This window comes from Nomascus leucogenys, chromosome 22a (assembly GCF_006542625.1).
Source record: "Nomascus leucogenys isolate Asia chromosome 22a, Asia_NLE_v1, whole genome shotgun sequence".
Taxonomy (NCBI): domain Eukaryota; kingdom Metazoa; phylum Chordata; class Mammalia; order Primates; family Hylobatidae; genus Nomascus; species Nomascus leucogenys.
Window position 1 is genome coordinate 130,720,431 of NC_044402.1, and position 22,136 is coordinate 130,742,566.

Below are 22,136 nucleotides of genomic sequence, written 5' to 3' on the forward strand. Positions count from 1 at the left end.
CAGGGTCCCACTGCCCAGCTATGGCCATGGAGCACCAAGGACAGAGCCAGGGAGCACTCTGCCCCGGAGCTTGCAATAAGCTGGAGGACTTCAAAACAACAAACAACTAAACGTTGGTCTGCTTTCTAAATCATCACTGCATGCCAGCAATTCTAGACAGTTACATTCAAAAAATGTTTAGCTGGTCTAAGTTCCAATTATGTTGAGTTTTAATTATGTATATGTATATTTCAAATTAGCCAGTTTTAATTTCTCATCCTTTTGTAAACATTGTATTCTACATGGAAGTTATTTCAAGAACTCCTGGTTTTACAGTTGACCCTGGCACATGTGTAGCCCCAGCTACACACATTAGTTGGGAGAGGAAGCTCCTAAGAGTTCAGAATTGTTGACAAAACAATACCCACTTGGCAAAATCCACACCCACAACCCCTGTGGCATTATGTGTCGCCGCCTTTCTCAGAACACTCTAGGTGAACTGTGCCAGCACAGCTATTGTCCAGAAAAAGAACCAGATCTCGAGTCACTTCACTTCTGTCACTCTATGTACTCACTTGGATATTCTAGTTTACAATTTATAATAGTGAAACAGTGAAGACTACGAGGTACAAAACCTTGGTTTGGAAAGTGACATTTTAAATTAATACTCAAAATGTTTTACTCAATTTGAACAATATCTGTTTTTTTTTTTTGAGAGTGTTGCTCTGTCACCCAGGCTGGAGGGCAGTGGCATAATCTTGACTCACTGCAACCTTTGCATCCTGGGTTCAAGCAATTCTTGTGCTTCAGCCTCCTGAGTAGCTGGGACTACAGGCGTATGCCACCACACCTGGCTAATTTTTGTATTTTTATTAGAGACAGGGTTTCGCCACGATGGCCAGGCTGGTCTTGAACTCCTGACCTCAAGTGATCCTCCTGCCTCGGCTCTCAAAGTGCTGGGATTACAGGCATGAAGCACTCTGCCTGGCTCAATATCTTTAAAATCGAAATATATTCTTCTTTTAATTATTTTAACACAGAAGAACAATAACATAATGAGTATTACTGACCATTACATGATTATCACTGAAAATCATTTTGTTGCCATGGCAGAGGGTGATGTAAAAACACTATCCATTCTGGGTGTCAAAGGCACTAAGAAGTCTCAAATTGTAGGGCTTTTCTCAGGAGCGTTCTGATGTGGACAGGTAGGAGAGAGGAGCAGATTGTGGCAAACTGCACAGTGCCTACAGCCTATTTCTATCCACACCTGAGTTAAGAACTTTTTTGTTTGTGTTTGTTTTTACCTTTTTTTTTTTTGAGACAGGGTCTTGCTCTGTCACCCAGGCTAGAGGACAGTGGCGTAATCATAGCTCACTGCAGCCTTAAACTAGCAGGCTCCAGTGATCCTTCTGCCTCAGCCTCCCGAGTAGCAGGTACTACAGGCACGCGCCACCATAACTGGCTAATTTAAAAATTTCTTGTAGAGGTGGACTTTCACCATGCTGCCCAGCCTAGTCTCAAGCAATCCTGCTTTGCAATCCCAAAGTGCTGGGATTACTTCATCTTTCTAAAGGCTATGTTTCCCAAAAACCCTAAAATACTCTGACCACTTAGAGGAAAAGTTTGCTGACCTCTGGACTAGAGCATTGGTTCTGGCTAAGGGTTTATTGGGGGAAAAAATGAGTGTAGGGGAACCAAGGGTACCAGCGGAGGAGCAACTTAGTGGATCTCTCTGGGGCTCATCTTCTTTCTTTCTGTCACACCTTGTTCTCATTATTATTTTTACGTTTTAAATTATTCCATCTCCTCAACAGCTGTCCAGTCCTCAGCCACTACAGCACCTATGTGCAGTGCTGCTCTTGGCCTGGGTCCTTCCTCCTTCACACATCCGGCTACCTCCCATTATCCAGATTGCTGGGAGTGATAAAATGTTAATCTCAGAAGCCAATTTCCAGGCCGGGCGCAGTGGTTCAAGCCTGTAATCCCAGCACTTTGGGAGGCTGAGGTGCGTGGATCACCTGAGGTCAGGAGTTTGAGACCAGCCTGGCCAACATGGTAAACCCCGTCTCTATTAAAAATAGAAAAATTAGTTGGGCATGGTGGCAGTTGCCTAAAATCCCAGCTACTTGGGAGGCTGAGGTAGGAGAATTGCTTGAAGCTGTGGGGGCGGAGGTTGCAGTAGTGAGGTGAGGTCACGTCACTACGCTCCAGCCTGGGTTAAAGAGTGAAACACTGTCTCAAAAAAAAAAAAAAAAAAAGCCAATTTCTTCATCCCTTCAAATTATCATTAGGATGGAGTCCCTTCAGCACCTTCTCCCAGCTATTGTGTGTGATTTTCTCTCCTTCCCCTCCTCTCTCCTTCCAGCCTCCTCCCCTCTTCTGCTGATCCTTCAAGATTCAGCTAATTTATAATAGCAAAACCCAGAAACAGTGAAAAAAGACCCTGAAAACATCTTTACTATCTAACATCAGAATACTTGTTAAATCCATTGATTGTAGCATAGCTAGACAATGTAGGTCTGTCATCAATAATCAAGTTCACACTTTAGCGTGACCCTCTACCTTTTCAAAGAGCCCAGACAGCTTTTTTTTTTTGACATATGTAATAATCTCTGTTATTTCTACCAAGACATGTATCCATAGGAAAAAAGACTGGAGCAAAACAAAGAAAAATATTGATGGAGATTATTCTTTGAAGGATAGCCTTAACAGGAATTTCCCCCTTCTTTCTACTTATCTTTGTGGTGAGAAATTTCCTCAATATGCCAGGTGTGGTGGCTCATGCCTGTAATCCCAGCAATCTGGGAGGCTGAGGCCGGAGGATTATGTGAGCTTAGGAGTTTAAGACTAGCCTGGACAACAGTGAGACCTCATCTCCGTAAGTAAAAATTAGCCAGGCACGTGGTGGCGCATGCTTCTGGTCCCAGCTGTCTGGAGGCAGAGATGGGAGAATTGCTTGAGCCTGGGAGGTTAAGGCTGGAGTGAGTCGTGATCGTGCCACTGCACTCTAGCCTGGGAGACAAAGTGAGACCCTGTCTCAAAAAAAAAAAAAAAAGTTCCTCAATAGATACATATTACCTGTATTACAAGAAAATAAAAGCCTATCTTTTATATATTGTCTGGATCAGCCTCTTACCTCCAGGTAAATTAGTGGCTGACTTGTAAAAGAGAAAACAAAACAAAATGACCTCTGTTGGGATGTCTTCCAGTCTGTCTTGGGTTTCAGGCTCGTGTGTGTGTGTGTGTGTGTGTATGTGTGTGTGTCTGTGTATGTGTGTCTGTGTATGTGTGTATCTGTCACCAATGTCTGAGTCTGCTTGGTGCTAGAAAGGGATGGGGCAGCCCTTGCTCTCCAAAGCTCACAGCGCAGGGCAGAGCTGCATTGTCAAAGGGCCAGTGGATGAGCCCAGAGAGGGTTCAGAAGGGATGGTTGGTGGTTGTCTTCCTTCTGCCTCTGTTGTGTTCAGAATCCTGAGGAGCCAGAAACAGGAGAACCAGGCAGCTTGACACAAGGTGTGAATAGCTCATAAAAATGTCATTTTGCTATCCATGGGAAAATGCTCAGCTATGTTTAATATGATGAAACAACAATACGTGGCATTTTCCTGAAGTTCATTTACAACCAAGGAAGGCTTTGAAGTAATACAAATTTAAAAGAGTTTTTTAGGCCGGGCGTGGTGGCTCATGCCTGTAATCCCAGCACTTTGGGAGGCTGAGGTAGGCGGATCACCTGAGGTCGGGAGTGTGAGACCAGCCTGACCAACATGGAGAAACCCTATCTCTACTAAAACTACAAAATTAGCCGGGTGTGGTGGCGCATGCCTGTAATCCCAGCTACTCGGGAGGCTGAAGCAGGAGAATCTCTTGCACCCGGGAAGCAGAGATTGCAGTGAGCCGAGATTGCGCCATTGCACTCCAGCCTGGGCAACAAGAGTGAAACTCCGTCTCAAAACAAACAAACAATCAACAACAACAACAAAAAGTTATAGTTTTTCAGCCCATGGGTTGAAATATTAAGCACTTTTCTAAATCAATGATAAGAACTTTATATTCTTACTGAATTATTTATGGGTGAAGAGATGTAGGTGCCATCAAACTGCTCTTGATATTTCCAGTTTGTTCATAAATAAGTGACACTGAATAGCATTTAATGGACAAATTTTATTCAAGAGGCTCAAGGGTGCATATAGAATATAGTATCAAATGCGTAGCACTGGTGGCAGGCAGGGGTGGGGCAAAAAGTTCTTTTTTTTTTTTTGAGATGGAGTCTTACTCTGTTGCCCAGGCTGGAGTGCAGTGGCATGATCTCGGCTCATTGCAACCTCTACCTTCCAGATTTAAGCGATTCTCCTGCCTCAGCCTCCCCAGTAGCTGGGACTTCAGGTGCGCACCACCATGCCAGATAATTTTCGTATTTTTGTAGAGATGGAGTTTCACCGTGTTGGTCAGGCTGGTCTTGAACTCCTAACCTCAAGTGATCCACATGCCTTGGCCTCTCAAAGTGCTGGGATTACAGGTGTGAGCCAGCATGCCTGGCCCAAAAAGTTTTTGGATTCTCAGGAGGCCGCTATAGGTGTGCTGAGCAATGGAGTCATTTGTATTTCACACTTAAATCTCTCCAAAAGTACTGTTTTGACTATTCATGGTTAACTTCTAGACCAACTAGTTAATGAAAACAAAAGACAACAGAAAAACAAATGTTTATCCCTCCAACTCCAAGATTGCTTGTAGCATTCATATAATTCTATACATGTATAATTATATATGTATTTATATAAGATATAAGAATAATTTGAGTATTAGAATCCCACTCCACACCTGGAAAGAGGGAGAACTTAGAGGGTGTATCTGTACCCCCAGGCTCCATGTCTTTGTCCACCATAGGGCCTTCAAGCTCCCTTACATTTTCTCCATCCTGACATACATGTAAAATGACGATATGCATGTGGCACACTGAGGCAGTGAATGCGGGGCTTCTGCTAAGGATTAATATGTAAAATGTGGCAGAACACGGTGGCTCACGCCTGTAATCCCAGCACTTTGGGAGGCTGAGGGGGATGGATCACTTGAGGTCAGGAGTCTGAGACCAGCCTGGCCAACATGGTGAAACCCCTTCTCTGCTAAAAATATAAAAATTAGCCAGTGTGGTGGTGTGCACCTATACTCCCAGCTATGCAGGAGGCTGAGGCAGCAGAATTGCTTGAACCTGGGAGACGGAGGTTGCAGTGAGCTGAGATGGCACCACTGCACTCTAGCCTAGATGACAGAATGAGACTACCTCAAGAAAAAAGAAGTGAAAGGTAACCCACTCTAAGCAAGCTTGCTATTGGAAGCTTGACAAAAAATATTAGGGCTTCATTATGAAGAGGGTGAAATAAGAAAATGGGAAGATTACGGGAGCAATAGTCAGCCTTCCATTCTTCCCAAATGAGTTCATAGACGATGAAAAAGAAATTGTAAATGGGCGGTAACATATATAGGCTATGAAACTGGGTCAGCTACATATTTACGTGATAATAGGCAGAAATGAAACTAACAGATCCTTCTAGGGTGTTTCAGATATTAGAACAAAATTAAATTTTCTACAGTAGTGAAGAAAGTTTTACAAGAAATCTTTTTTTTTTTTTTGACAGAGTATGGCTTTGTCGGTCAGGCTGGAGTGCACTGGTGAGATCTCGGCTCACTGCAACTTCCGCCTCCCGAGTTCAAGCGATTCTCCTGCCTCAGCCTCCCGAGTACCTGGGACTACAGGTGTGTGCCACTGCATCTTTAGTATCTTTAGTAGAGAAGGGGTTTCGCCATGTTAGCCAGGGTGGTCTCGAACTTCTGACCTCAGATGATCCACCCGCCTCGGCCTCCCAAAATGCTGGGATTACAGGCATGAGCCACCGCGCTGGGCCAAGTCATTCATTTTTAATTTGGCTATTGTCATTACATTGCATGTGGTGAGCTCATTACACATAAGGAAAGCGGGAAGCACGAAGCTAAAATTAAAATTACAGTCTTCCCCAAAGCTACGCAGAGCGTGGTGGTAGCGGCTCTGCAACCCATGCAGGTGAGTGCGGGGTTCACCTTTAATTCTGCTCTGCAGGCGCTTCCGCGCTCTTCACCTGGTGTGTACAGGGCATTTGGGGCCTTTAGAGGGCGCGCTTGCGGCCAGCAGGCTGAAGAGGCTGCCGCAGAGAAGGCTGGGGAGCTGAGCTGAGCTGGTGCAGACAGCACAGGAGAAAAACAGAACCGAAAAATTCACACCGAATTAGGAGGACTCAACACATACATGCTTCGCTCTGGGTCAGGGACTGTGCTTGGTGGCTTCTCCAGCTCGATCCAGTCCAATTGGCATGAATGTCCCCATTTTACAGATGAAGAATCTGAGCCATCAAATGGGAGCAATGAAGCTTAGAGAGGTTAAACTAGCAGGCTGTGGAAACCAAATCGGAACCCAGGCCTGCAGGATCCCAAGCCTGTTTTACCTCCTCCCACCCCCAACACTCCCTCTCTCCCCTCTCTTCTCTCTCTCTCTCTCACACACACACACACACAGCCGCACACGCACGCACACGCAAACAAAGAAGCCAGACAAGGCAAAGGAGAATCTCTCTAATCCCCAATAATGGCCCTCAGTCATCCTTGTTAATGAGCGCGAATCAACTTTTCCTCAGGGAGAAAATGGCTTAATTGGAATGCAGAGTTCAGCTCCTAAAACATCGTCATGGTCTTGGCAGCGTTTAGCCCCGAAATGGCCGTCCCCGGTCTCTCACCCCATTTCAGCCTCTCTTGAGGAGCCTCGATAGCAAGCGCTAAGGGGGCCCAACCTCTGCGCGCCCTGGGTGCGGGATCGTGCCCGCGGGGTCCGGCCTCGCGCCCCACCCTTCGAGCGCCCGCCCCCTCCCGCGCTCGGTGCTCCCGCTCCCTCGGCACCGCGAGACCACATCCCCACTTCGGGCACCCCGCATCCCTTGGCGCGTTCGGAAGCCAGCAGCCCCGCGGGGAAGCTGGGCCGGCTGCAGCACCACAGCCTGTGCAGAGAGGCATCCGCAACCCCCGAAGTCCCTAGGCGCAGCCCCAGGTCCCCCGCTCTGCGCCTCATCACTGTCCAGTTCGAGTCCCAAACGGGCCTAGAGAGCAGCCGGACAGCGAGGCTGGGCTCTGGGCAGAGCGCGCTTCTCCAGCCGGACGGGGGTGCCCCGGATGACGCTCGCGGGGCCCCGGCCAGCTTGAGCAGCAAGGCGCGCGTCCCCAAGCTCCGCCTGGCGGTCTGCCCTGAACCGCCGGTTACCCTGCCCGTCCGCAGTTCCCGAGCCCCCGCGGCGGCCTTGGCACTACCACCTCCCCCGGCACAGCCTCGCTCTCCACCGCCCGGGCAGCCTTTCCCGAGCCTTCCTTGGGCTGGGGCTGCCCCTTCCCGGGGGTCCCTGAGGTGCAGCGGCCATCCGAAACCTAGGCTCCGATGCCCCCCGCGCCTCTCCATTCCTCAGGCCCGCGGCGCGCGCGGCCTCGGATACTCACCGCCCGAGGCCCGCTGGGCTGCGGCCTCACTCGGCTCCACGCCCGGATCCTAGAACTTGCTGCTCTGCTTGGAGCCCCCTGAGCTGCTGGATGTAGAGATTTGTTGCAACGTCGCCTATCATCCTGGAGATGCGGGTGCCTGCGGCTCAGCTCTCCTCCCGGCTCGGTGCGCTCTGTGAGGGGCTCCCGGGCTCTTCCGCCGCTCGCTGCCAGGCCAGGTGAGCGTTTGGTGGAACTGAAAGCTCGACGCCTCAGTCCAGGTAGCTTTAAAAAGGGTGCGTTTGGAGGTGCCCAAACCTAACCTGGGCTTCCTTCCAATCGGAGCAATTTCAAATCTTCATGCTCGTTCATTCCTATACCGGCTAATTCTGGTTTGGCAGGGGAAAAAAAATGCAGTCACCTCACATGCACACTCTTGTGGCCGGTTGAAGTTTATAGCTTTGGCTGAGGTTCCGCTAAGGCGCTGCACATTTATCACTGGAGGAAAGGTCCTGAAATCTAATCTAGGATGCAAGTGAGACTAGCAGTAGCCTCCATTTCTCTGAGATGGGAGAGAAGGGATGAAACAGACCCTCACTGCAATATTTTTGGCCAAAGAGGACTCAAAGTCCCTTATTCTCTCTCTTTTAGAGACATGGGTTTCACTATATTGCCAGGCAGGTCTCGAACACTTGGACTCAAGGGATCCTCCGGCCTTGGCCTTCCAAAGTGCTGGGATCACAAGCTGAGCCAACGTGACCGGCCAGTCCCTCATTCTTGGTTCCACCCTGGGTCCCACCTCTCCCTGCTCTTTCTGCACATCCATTACCTACCTTCGTGGGCACCAGGCACAACTTTCATCTCAATGCCTCCCTACCTCATTCCCAGCAGGGCACACAACACAGTGCTTTGCCTTGGACAGTTTTCTGTATTATTGAAGTGAATGCATGAGTCGATGAAGCCTGTGCTGTTTTTTCCCACCTGAAGGTTTTGCAGTAATTCTCTACTGCTGTTGTGATAGACTGCCACAGTAATAGCAGAGGAAAACCATACAAATTCACTATTTTACAGTTCTGGAGTTCGGAAGTGTGAAATGGGTCATACTGGGCTAAGATCATGGTGTTGGCACCTTGAAGGCTGTGTTCCTTCTCGTGGCTGTAGGGGAGAGCCACCAGCTTCTGCAGGCCGCCCACATTCCTTGGCTGGTGGCTCTTCCTCCATCTTCAAAGCCAGCACTGCTGCGTCATTTTGTCTTCTTTCCATACTCACATTGCCTTGTCTCCTCTTTTCTGCCCCCACCCTTTTCCACTTTTAAGGACCCTGGGGATTACATCGAGTCTAATGAAATAATCCAGATAATCTCTCTATTTTAAGGTCGGCTGATTAGCAACCTTAATTCCATCTGCAACCTTAATTCCCCTTTTGCCATGTAAGGTAACAAATTCACAGGTTCCAGGGATTAGGATGTGGACATCTTTGGGAGACCATTATTCTGCCTACCACAGATTTCCTTCTTTCTTCCTTTCCTTTTTCTTTTCTTCCTTCTTTTTCATTTCTTTGAAAAAAAAATTCACATGTATTTCACATTGCCTTGCTCGGTCACCCAAACTGGAGTGCAGTAGCATGATCACAGCTCACTGCAGCCTCAACCTCCTGGACTCAGGCGATCCTCCCACCTCAGCCTCCTGAGTAGCTGGGACTACAGGCGCACGCCACCATGCCTGGCTAATTTTTTTGACTTTTTATAGAGACGGAGTCTCATTATGTTGCCCAGGCTGGTCTTGACCTTTTGGATTCAAGTGATCTGGCTGCCTCAGCCTCCCAAAGTGCTGGGATTACAGGCATGAGCCACTGCACCCGGCCTATATTGCTACTTCTTATATCAACTCTCTCTCTTTTTTTTTTTTGAGATGGAATCCCATTCTGTCGCCCAGGCTATAGTGCAGTGGCAATCTTGGCTCACTATAACCTTTGCCTCCCAGGTTCAAGCAATTCTCCTGCCTCAGCATCCCGAGTAGCTGGGGTTATAGGAGTGTGCCACCATGCCCAGCTAATCTTATATCAACTCTTGATTTAAAAATAATTGAGGCTGGGCACAGTGGCTCACGCCTGTAATCCCAGCACTTTGGGAGGCCAAGGTGGGTGGATCACTTGAGGCTGGGAGTTAAAGACCAGCTTGGCCAACATGGTGAAACCCCGTCTCTACTAAAAATACAAAAATTAGCTGGGTGTGGTGGCGCCTGCCTGTAATGCCAGCTGCTTGGGAGGCTGAGGCATGAGATTGCTTGAATCTGAGGCAAGAATCACTTGAACCTGGGAGGTGAGCTGACATCGTGCCACTGCATTCCAGCCTGGGCGACAGAGTGAGACTCTGTCTCAAAAAAAAAAAAAGAAAAAAATTTTGAGAAAATTGTGAGAAATTGTGGCCAAGTGAGGGCATTTTGATGAGGTGCTAGGCTTCAGTGGTTTACATATCTTACTTTTGCTAATAAGAACACGGGCAACTGGATGGTTAGTGTTCCCTTGGGCGGTGCCTCTCATATCCACTCATTTCAAGCAGACTTTTGATAGCAAGATTAGGGTTCCTGACAAGCACTTCAATTCCCAATGATCTATTTTGTTTGAAAAGAAGTCTGTAAGATTTTTAAGTCTGTTTTTTTTTTCTCTGAAAACTTGCCCACTTATGGAGGTATGATGGATCTCATATGAACTGTGCATATTTAGTGTCCAATTTGATGAGTTTCAGCATATGGAGGTAGGATGGATCTTGTACGCACTATGCATATTTAGTGTACAATTTGATGAGTTACAGCATGTCTGTGGAACTACTACCTCAATCAAATGATTCCAAAACTTTCCTTGTGCTGCTTTGTAATCCTCATCCCACCTCCACACACCCAGGCAGTCTTTAATTGGCTCTCTGAGAAGCTTCTACTCTGGACCATGAAGGCTTTTCTGATCAATTATTTTGTCCTCATAAGTTTCATTGCTCTTACCTGTCTGTTGGTCTCTCAGTGACACAGGTGGATTGAGGACAGGCCCAAAGCAAAGAGGACTGTGACCCATAAGTTGGTATGTCTCGGTTAAATAAATAGAAATCCACTATCAGACCAGGCGCAGTGGCTCAGGCCTGTAATCCCAGCACTTTGGGAGGCCGAGGTGGGCAGATTGCCTGAGGTTGGGAGCTTGAGACCAGCCTTAATTTTGGTGGTTTAATGGTATAGAATAGGCACAGAGTGGGATAGAATTAGCTTTTGAGGAAGTTGCTAGCACAGAACATTGAAGGGGTTAGAGAAATGCCTTAAAGTGTCACCGTGACTGCCTCATTGTCATAGCCAGCCCAGATGGAAAGATGACCCACAACCCACATGGTCACCAAGAATATCCTCTGTCTCTCAGTGTGGTCCTCTTCCCCACTCCTCTGAGTTTAATGTGGGAGATCAAAGACTAGAATCCAGAACACATGTGCCTGAAATGCAAGTGTGATCAGAAATCACAGGGCAAGCCACACGCTGCACAGCCAGGCAAAGTTTTATGAAGGAGGAAGGAAATGCTTTCTCTTACACAGGGCCAGAAATCCAGTGCTGTACCCAAATCCATGCCACCTCTTGGCTTGGGGGGTCAGTCTGTGCCCACCCAGCATTCTCCCTATGACTGGATTTATCTTTCCTTAAGTGCAGATGCTTTTACCAAGTGGGGACGTTAGTTACATCTGGTCTTGGCAGGTATCTTCAGTCTTTGCCTGCTCCCAAACCAGCCTCCAGGGATTTCGGACTTCAGCATGGCTTGTGGGGACAGAAGGAGGTTGCAGGGCTGATAGCAGCCTTCAGCAGCCTGGAGTCTCGTGAGAACCACCACACTGAGATGACATTGGTCATGGCTCCTGGGTGCCTCATAAATTTACTTTCAGATTTCAGCAAGGCCTCATTTTTATGCTTTATCCGTGAACCATACGTGCTAGTAGTTACTTTATAGCTATTCGTTTATTTTTTCATTCAACAAATATTTGCTGAACGTGTATGATGTGATTTTATGAAGTGGTGGGGATACAGCAATGAACAAAACCAACACAAATGCTTTTCTGCACTAAGTATATGTTCCAGTGAGCAAGACAAACAAGTTATATATATGTAATGCATATATGTGTATATGTATTTATTTCTCTCTCTCTATATATATGTATATATATACATACATATATATACAAAAACTAAGACAAAAAATTAGGCAAGGACAGGGAAATTGAAAGGTTGTTGTGATGGGAAACTTTAGAAGGGAGAGAAAGCATCAACAAGAAGTGCAGGAATGAGCCATGAGAATGACAGGAGGAAGCTCATCCTAGCAGGAAGAGTAACAGGTGCAAAGGCCATGAGGCAGAGGGAAGTGTCTGTAGGCCTTAAAAATCATAGAAAAAAAGTTGGCTTTTATTCAGAGACAGGAAGCCACTGGAGAGCTGAGCAGAGTGGGCCGGGCACGGTGCCTCACATTTGTAATCCCAGCACTTTGGGAGGCCGAGGTGGGTGGATCACTTGAAGCCAGGAGTTTGAGACCAGCCTAGCCCGTGTGGCGAAACCCTGTCTCTATCAAAAATACAAAAGTTAGCTGGGCGTGGTTGTGCACGCCTGTAATCCCAGCTACTTGGGAGGCTGAGACATGAGAATCACTTGAACACAGGAGGTGGAGGTTGTAGCGACCTGAGGTGGCACCACTGCACTCCAGCCTGGGCAACAGAGAGAGACTCTGTCTCCAAAAAAATAAGAGTTGAGCAGAGGGGTGACGTGACACTCACCAAGATATGTCTGGCTACTAGATTGGAAAGAGGATGCAGGACAACAGAGCAGATGCAGAAAAATCAGTTAGGAGATGACTACAATAATCCAAGGGAGAGACAATGGCTACTGGGACCATAGAAGTGGCAATGAAGGTTGTAAAACAAAATTGGATCTGAATATACTTTGGAGGCAGAGTTGTAGGATTTGCTTTCAGATTGAATGTGTGAGAGAAAGAGGAGTCAAGGATGACTCCAAGGTTTTGGCCTAAGTGATTGGAAGAATGGAGCTGACGTTAACAAAGATGGGAAGTCTGCAGGAGGACCTTGTTTGGGGGAGATATTAGGAGTTCAGATTTGGACCCGTTACTATTTTAATATGGCATACATAGTTACTCTTTTAATAGTTACTATTTTTAATAGTTACATGGGATATATAGTTATGGCTTACATAATTACTATTTTAATGTGGCATACATAGTAGTCACACAATGGAATATTATACAGCAATCAAAAGGATCAACTCCATTAACACACCATATGTTTGAATCTTAGAAATTACATATTAAGTAGAAAAAAGCATAATACTCTTTGTGCAAAATTACAAAACTTAAACCAAATATTTTTGGAATGCATCTAGGTGCAGTGCAACTATCCAGAAAGGGAAGCAAGGAAAGATGAACATGGGATTTAGGTCAGGGATGACAGGGAGAAGGGATGGGTATGATTAGATGTGCCTTATTGTTGTGCTGGTTTCATGGACACTTATTTAATTATTAAAAACAATTAACTTAGCCAGGCGTGGTGGCTCACCCCTGTAATCCCAGTACTGTGGGAGGCTAAGGCAGAGTGACTGCTTGAGGCCAGGAGTTCAAGACCAGCCTGGGCAACCTCAATAGTGAGGCCCCATCTCTACAAAACAAAAATTAAAAATAACAGCTGGGTGTGGTGGCGTGCACCTGTAGTCCCAGCTACTCAGGAGGCCAAGGTGGGAGGATTGCTTAAGCACAGGAGTTTGAGGTTACAGTGAACTATGATGGTGCCACTGCACTCCAGCCTTGGTAACCAAGCAAGACCTTGCCTCTAAAATAAATAAATAAATAAATAAATAAATAAATAAATAAATAAAAATAAATGAGCTCACTATGACCAAGTGGGACTTATCCCAGGAATGCAAGGTTGGTATGTATTTGAAAATCAATTAATGTAATAGATAGTATCAATAGAATAAAGGATGAGGTGTGGGCCTATAGTCCTAGCGACTCAGGAGGATGGGGTGGGAGGATTGCTTGGGGCTACAGTGAGCTTTGATCCCACCACTGCACTCTAGCCTGTGCGAAAGAGCAAGATCTAAAACAACAACAACAACAACAACAAAACAACAAAAAGAAAAACAGCCTGGTGCGGTGGCTCATGCCTATAATCCCAGCACTTTGGGAGGCCAAGGCAGGTGGATCACTTGAGGTCAGGGGTTCAAGGCCAGCCTGGCCAACATGGTGAAACCTTTTCTCTACTAAAAATACAAAAAGTATCCAGGCGGGTGTGGTGGCATGTGCCTGTAGTCCCAGCTACTCAAGAGGCTGAGGCAGGAGAATCGCTTCAACCCAGGAAGCGGAGGTTGCAGTGAACTGAGATCATGCCACTGCACTCCAGCCTGGGTGATAGAGCGAGACTCTTTCTCAAAAAGAAATAAATAAATAAAAATTTTAAAAAAGGAAAAAATCAAAATAATATGATCATCTTAATAGATGCAGAATAAGTATTTGACAAAATACAACACCCTTTCATGATTTAAAAAAACACATAACAGACTAGCAATTGAAGGGTACTTCCTCAGCCTGATAAAAGGCATCTACAAAAACTCACAGCTAACATCATACTTGATGGTGAAAGATTGAATGCTTTCCCCTAAAGATCAGGAACAAGATAAGGATATCCACTTTTGCCACTCCTATTCAATATAGTACTAGAGGTTCTAACCAGGGGAATTAGGCAATAAATAAATAAAAGATTAAAAATTAAAAAAAGAAAGGGCATCCAGAATAGAAAGAAGAAAATAAAATTATCTCTATTTTCAGATATATGATTTATATACAGAAAACATAAGGAATCCACTAACAAAAATAGGACTTAAGAAGTGCATTCAGCAAAGTTGCAGCATACAAGATCAGTGTATGCAAATTAATGATATTTCTATACACTAACAACTCCATTTACAATAACATCAACAAGAATTTTAAAAATTGGGAATATGCTTAAAGGAAGTGCCAAGCTTGTACTCTGAAAATTACAAAGCATTACTAAATGAAAATAAAGACCTAAATACATGAAAAGACATCTCCCTGAACACCAGTGGGCCTTACAGCCCAGGCAGATTCTGTAACCCTGGTTCACCAGGCCAGTCCCCAGCTGGGCCTACTTTGTCTCCTCTGCAAGAAAGGATCAGGAGATATCAACGTATTGCCAAGACCAAATACCAGCATTAGAGAACTTTTAGGACTGTGTAATCAGTGATTATGAAAATAAAGAGCTCTCCTCTTCCTTGTTGCGAAGTAGCAGAGCATTTATGGTGAAAGCCAAGAACGCACAGAGTTGAGCTGTTTCCGAGGTCAGCCAGACCGAAAGCCCAGCTCCTCCATCTGTGTGTACTTGGCCTGGCATCAGCGCTGGAGTGGGTGTAATACCAGCACCTACATCAAAGGGTTGTTGTGAGGATTAAATAAGACAACACATGGATAGCACTGTGCCTGGCGCATCATTAGGGGACTTATTTCTAAAGTAGTGATAAGAGCGTCATCCAGGCCTATTCCACCTCAGAGAGAGAATTGCCTGACATGAGAGCCCTCTTGAGAGGCAGCATATATTAGTCATTAAGAGTGTAAAGCCTGGAGCCTCACTGCTGAACTGCAATCCCAGCTTTCACCACTCACCTCTTTATCTGTTAATGAGGTTACTTAGCATCTCTACATCTCACTGTCATGTTCTGTAAGATGAAAATGTCTCAGCTCATTTGGACTGCTATAACAAAATACCATAAACTGGGTGGCTTATGCACAACAGACATTTATTTCGCACAGTTCTGGAGGCTGGGAAGTCCATGATCGGGGTGCTGCAGATTTTAGTGTCTGGTGACGGCCCATTTCCCAGTTCATGGACAAAATCTTCTCACTGTGTCCTCACGTGATAGAAGGGGCAAGGGCAATTTCTGGGGTCTCTTTTACGAGGACACTGATCTCATTCATAAGAGCTATGCCCTCATGACCTAATTATATCCCAAAGGTCCTACCTCCCTAATACCATCACCTTGGGGGTTAGGTTTCAATGTATGAATTTGGGGGGATACAAACTTTCAGACCATAGCAGATTAATAATATTAATACAATAATAAAATATATAAATATTTTAACAATATTTTATTATTTTATAAATAATAAATATAAATTTTATTTATATTTTATTTTATAAAAATATAAATATATTTTAAGAATAATAATAATACCTACCTCTTGAGTTGTTGTGAGGAGTAAATTATTTAAAGTATGTGAAGGCTGGGTACAGTGGCTCACACCTGGAATCCCAGCACTTTGGGAGGCTGAGGCAGGAGGATTGCTTTTGTCCAGGAGTTTGAGACCAGCCTGGGCAACAAAGTGAGATCCCTGTCTCTACAAAAAAATGAAAAAATTAGCTGGGCATGGTGGCATGTGTCTGTGGTTCTAGCTACAAGGGAGGCTGAGGCAGGAGGATCACCACAGTCCAGGAGGTTGAGGCTGCAGTGAGCCACTGCACTCCAGCCTGGACAACAGAGTGAGACCCTGTCTCAAGAAAAAGAGTATATGAAGTCCATTGACCTGTACCTCCTGATGAGATATACTGAGAGGAACACAGTAGCCCTTCTGTGAGATCGTTGACAAAAAATACGTAAGTCTAATCATGGGGAAACATCAGACAAAGCTGAATTAAGGGACATTCTACAAAATAACTAGCCTATCCTTCCCAAGAAGGTTGGCATCACCAAGAGTAAGCAAAGATTCATGAAGAGTCCAGCTTCAAGGAGACATGAGAGAAATGACAAATAAAGGCAACACATGATCCAGGGTTGCTTTTACCAGTTGTGGTGGGACCATCGGCTAAATCTGATTAAGGTCTTGAGATTAGGTAATAACACTATAAGCCTATTAGTTTTTTAAAATTTTAACAATTACAGTACTGTGGTTATGTAAGAGAATTGTCTTTTTTTAAAAAAAGAAATGCTCACTGAAGTATTTAGGAGTAAAAAACAATTTTTTAAAAGTATGAAAAGCTCTTAGAATGATCCTTGGCACATAGCACCCATGGGTGTTAGCTATTATTTTCTAGCTGAATTTTTGCAGTGCCAAATTCCATTTAGTATCCAACAGTGCTATTGTGACCTTCATTAACAATGCTGCAGGAAACTGGCTAATCTAACTGCTTTTTCTTTTCCTGTTTCCCAGCATTTGGTTTCCGATCTTATGCAGTCCCAGAAAATATGTACCCCATAAATATACACATCCACTAAGTATGCATAATTTTTTTAAATTAAAAAAGTAAAAAAAAAAAAGAAAGCATAAAAGAAAATATAGAAAAGCTACAAGGACTTTCCTTTTCTCACACTTAACACCTCTCTATTCCTCTTGGTTCCTTCTGCCCTCCCTACCTCTCTCCACTCCCCTTTTATGGGTCTCAGTTTATTGGTGGAAGCTGAGCCCACCTGTGGCTCCCGGGAAAGGAATGGGTGGATCAGGCTCCTCTGCCTCAGCAGGGAAACCTGCTGCTGAGCATGGAGAGGGCTGCTCAGCAGAGAGGAGTGGGGACATTTGCAGAGAAGTGGATCTCCCGAAGAAGGCTTTTAAATAGTTCTGTATGGTCTCCTCTCTTGCGTGGGATTGGATAATCAGGTGAGACATGGGGGAGGGGTGGTGTCACATAAAAATGCCTAACTAAGCCGTGTGCTGCTTCCCAATTTATTGTGTGACTAGCTCCCTAGGGACCAGGATGGCCAAACAACGGCAAGAGAACTTAGGGTTAGTTAGTTAGGGTTAGTTTTCTCAAAACTCTTGTCATGCATGGATGGCTAAATCTTGAACCTAGTCCTCAGTGACTTTTACCTTGGGATGAGAGGACCAAATTATTGTGTTTGTTGGTGATTTGACAGCTCCTAATAAAACATAGTCATCTGGATTCACTGTAAGGAAGGACAGCACTGATATGGATGTGTAACTAGCCTGGAGTCCCACATACTTGAGCCACAGTGGGGCCTTCAGAATACTTGCGGTAAAACAAAAATCATAATTGAACGCAGTTCATGGGGTTTTAAACCTCCATGGAAAGAGGTCTGCCAATGGGAAGGATGAAAAAAATGGTTTGATCCGGCCAGGGGTGGTGGCTCACTCCTGTAATCCCAGCAGTTTGGGAGGCTGAGGCGGGTGGATCACGAGGTCAGGAGATCGAGACGATCCTGGCTAACACGGTGAAACCCTGTCTCTACCAAAAATACAAAAAAAGAAAAAAATTAGCTAAGCGTGGTGGCGGGTGCCTGTAATCCCAGCTACTCGGGAGGCTGAGGCAGGAGAATGGCATGAACCCAGGAAGCGGAGCTTGCAGTGAGCCGAGATTGGGCCACTGCACTCCAGCCTGGGCGACAAAGCGAGACTCCGTCTCAAAAACAAACAAACAAACAAACAAATGATTTGATCCCCTCAATACGTATAGAGGTGAGAGGACGGAGAAGGACATTGTTCATAGAGGTTATACTGGCTGCAAAAATAGGAGGGTGTGCTTCTTGGGTATCAGGACTGTCAGAATGATTTGAGGCAGTATCTTCTGGAGGGTGAACTGGTAGCATTGGTGATTTTATACCCACACTGACTAGCAGTAACTAACACTAGGTCTCCTTCAGGCATTTTAAAAGAGTACTGAGCTTCTACAAGGTGCCAGACACCAGGTGTCTAGGTGCTGACATATCAGTAATAAACACGTGCATGTGCAATTCTTTTTCAGTTCATTCAATACTCAAGGAGAAAGCCAGGGTGGAGTCTTTGACACCTCTAATTTATTAAGAGAGAGAGCAGTCTTCAGATTCAGAATCGTCAACAAGTAGCCCTACCTAGTTGGAATTTAATAACCATATATTGTTTTTATGTACTTATTTGTGGTTTCTCTTATTGATTTATTTAACAATAGTTATTGAGGGCCAAGTGAGTCTTGGGTGACAGAGAATACTATATCGGACAAGCTGACAGGAGTTCCTGTTCTCATGGAGTATGCATTCTAAGGGAGAGTGGAACAGGCAGTATTTCAGGTGCTAAGCGTTATAAAATAAAACAAAGTAGGGTGAGGGGAGTGACGAGGAGGTTTCTTTGCTCTTTTCCATATTTACAAGTGGTAGACTTGCTTTCCATTTACATAAATGATAAGACAAAAAAAATTTGTCTTATCAAAACAAAATTTAAGTTAAACCTGATTTCATTTAAAGAAAGTGATAAGTAAGTAATTGTTCAGCAAGGTGGTAGGCAAATAACTGACATGTGGCAGGCATTGCTTTAAGGCAATAGTTCCCTGCCTTGGCTACACATTGGAACACCTGGGAGCTTTTGAAAAAAATCCAGACAGTCAGGCCAAACTCCAGACCAATTGCATCAGAAGAATTAGCCAAGAACTCCTCATCCCCTAGCCTCACAGGGTGTTTATTTTCTGGAGAAATTGAACCAGAGAGGGTCCAGATTCAGATATCAGGCAGGGCAGAAGGTGGAGCTGAGGATCCAGAGATCTGTGGGGCATACTAAGTGGTAGGACACCACCACTAACCTTTCACCTCTCCTGTTCCCAGGAGGGCAGCCTGGCTTATTTTCCCAAAAAGGAGACTAGAAGATTCTTCCCTGGAGAAACTGAATAAGTTCAAAAAGGCTGAATTGAAAATAATGATGTTTGGGGGTACCCAATGACAAAGTAGGCTTTCCACCGAATAAAAACCAGTGAAATATAAGCATTGGTATACCCTTCCCTGCCCAAGAACACAGAGCTTCTAATTAGCTATAGGATGGAGGTCTAAATCTATGCCTGCTAAGCTAATTGGGTTTTTAAAAGTTGGTTACGGCAGTGGCATTGGAGGGATGGCCCATGCTTAGAGTGTGGGCATTGACTAATCCCATCCTGAGCGAAGTAGGTTACATAGAGGTGCCAGCCGGCTGGAGGTGCCTCTCCACTGGCCCACCATTGGTGTGTGCTCGCTAAGAAGAGTAATTGACCATGCTTACAATGAGCCTGGCTTGATTCTCACATCTTTATGAATTATTTTATTCAATTGTCACAATACCTCCACAAAGGAGAGGCTATTATTTTCTCATTTTCAGGTGAGGAAACAGGGGCACAGACGGTTAAGGAACTTGCCCCAGTTTATGAAGCCCCAGTTTATGAAGTGGCTGAGCTGGGATTTGAATCAAGCAGTCCAGCTCTACAGTCCCTGCGTCAACCATGAAAGCATGCTGCCTTTAGTTGAGTACACATTTTAAGTGGGGGAAAAATTGCAAGAGACATGTCCCTGGTTCCTGCAGGCTACAGTTGGTTTGAGGAACAGGTGTCCCTGTCTCCCTAACCAGGTGCTTAAAGGCTTCCTTGACCTGACCCAGCTCACGTTTCAAGCGTCCTCTTCTGCTACACCTGTGTTGTCACTGTTCCAGGCTGAGTGGGTTGCCCTCAGTTTCCAGGAGACATTTATGCTTTGTGTTTCCATGTGCTTTTTCCTTGGCTCGGGATCTCCTTCTACTGTACTTTTTTATTTATCATAATCCTTTTCTTTTTTCTTTCTTTTTTTTTGGTCATGACTCAACTCAAGCTAGCTCCTTCGTGGCCACATCTCTTAGATCAATTTTTTTTTTTGAGACAGAGTCTTGCTCTGTTGTCCAGGCTGGAGTGCAGTGGTGTGATCTCGGCTCCCTGCAACCTCCACCTCCCAGGTTCAAGTGATTCTCCTGCCTCAGCCTCCTGACTAGCTGGGATTACAGGTGCCTGCCACCATGCCCAGCTAATTTTTCTGTATTTTTAGTAGAGATGGGTTTTTGCGATGTTGGCCAAGCTGATCTTGAACTCCTGTCTTCATGCGATCCACCTGTCTTGTCCTCCCAGTGTTGGGTTTACAGACGTAAGCCACTGTGCCCAGCTCAGGTAAAAATGAACAGGACCTCTTTTGTGAACCCATGGGATTTGTCTCGTACTCTGTGGAACACTTCTGCTGTTTTCGTCTGTCTGTCCAGTGCACATCTTCTTTTCTTCTACTAACAGCAACCTGGTTTTCCCCATGGTGAGCCATCTCTGATAAGGGTTGAGCTGCTTTTTTTTTTTTTTTTTTTTTTTTTTTTTTGAGACAGAGTCCCGCTCTATCACCCAGGCTGGAGTGCAGTGGAACGATCTTTGCTTACTGCAACCTCTGCCTCCCGGGTTCAAGCAATTTTCCTGTCTCAGCCCCCCGATTAGCAGGGATTACAGGCATGTGCCACCACATTCGGCTAATTTTTGTATTTTTAATAGAGATGGGGTTTCACCATGTTGGCCATACTTGTCTCAAACTCCTGACCTCAGATGATCCACCTGCCTTGGCCTCCCAAAGTGCTGGGATTACAGGCCTGAGCCACTGTGCCCGGCTGGGTTGAGCTGCTTTTACAGGATCCCAGGCCCATCCTGTCAGGGCATTCTTTTTTTCTGACTATAGAAATTGGCTTGGGAATAGAACTATGACCCAAACCAGGCCAATTATACCTCAAATCTCAGCTCTTTGACTATAACTGTTGGGGAAGAGGCATTGTGTGCTGGGCTTGCCAACCTGATAGAAACTAAGCCTCGAAATGCTGGGGGAAACTTTTACTGCCTTATGGGAGCACACCCCTATCTAAAGTTAAAGTCAGTGAAAACAGAACAGAGCCAAAAATTGGAGAGATGAAGAAATCATGGCCTCATTTAAGCTGCTGGGTCCAGCCTTGCTTTCTAGAATCTCTGTCTGTGTTTTTCTGTTACTTGAACCGATACGTGCTCTTCAGCCAGTGTGAGCTGCAGTTCATCCTATGCAAGTGCAGGAATCCTGACGCACACATGGCCCCTGTGCCTTGTATTAGGATGATTCATGGTTCTGAGTTCTAGGGGGAAAGGATACACATGTGATTCTCTGTGCAGCACGGGGCATAGAGTAGGTATCCCGTCATACCTGCGGACTTATTGGGCCACTCACACTCACTGCTGTTGGGTGTGTTTGAGGATCCCATGGTGTTCCTTGGGGCCTTGGAGAGCGTTCTGTGGTTTGCTGATCTTGTTCTCTACTTCCTTCTCTGGAAATCAAACTTTCCCTAGTTGCCGACGGCAAAACCAAGTTGCTGTGGAAAAACATCTTTTTACTTGTTCAGTCCAGAACCACCGCTCCCCTGTTCCCTTTTCCTTGGAAATTCCACCTTGGCAATGAGAAGGGTGTGTTCTTCTCTTGAAGTTTCTCTCAGGGCATTTGAGATTCTTGGTAGATAATCTCTATGTTTTGTTTAAATTTAACAGGAAACCCAAAGGTTTGTGAGAGGATGGGATTTGGAGGGAGCCATTTTCTGATCAGGAAAGGAGAAGAAAGGAGAAGTCTTAACATAAAGGACTGAAGTTCAGAACCTCAGGACTGTCTGTACACAAGGTCAGTCCACAGCAACGTTGTAAAGTAAGTTAAGTGTCTTTGGAGCCCAGTCAGTTCCCAAAGCAGTGGCCCATCTTTTCCCTCCTGCAGTTCCTCTCCAGGTGGTTTCTTACCCCTCAAGCCTGTGAGGTCAGTTGGTCCCCTACTCCTGTCCAGCTGGCTCTCCCACACCCTTTACCTTAGATGGCTGAAAATTACATTCCTCATTCTCCATTCAAT

At 45.4% G+C, this 22,136-nt stretch overlaps 1 protein-coding gene and 1 pseudogene across 2 annotated transcripts in view; one reads left to right on the forward strand and one right to left on the reverse strand.

Moving 5' to 3' along the window:
• SLC16A14 (solute carrier family 16 member 14) overlaps positions 1-7,937 on the reverse strand; it is a 34,689-nt gene extending 26,752 nt beyond the window's left edge. For both annotated transcript variants that reach the window (XM_003274718.2, XM_030803904.1), the window contains exon 1: positions 7,492-7,937. The gene's annotated coding sequence lies outside the window, so the exon portion shown is untranslated. The remainder of the gene's footprint in view (positions 1-7,491) is intronic.
• The window catches only part of LOC115832302, a 71,511-nt pseudogene continuing 57,003 nt past the window's right edge, over positions 7,629-22,136 (forward strand).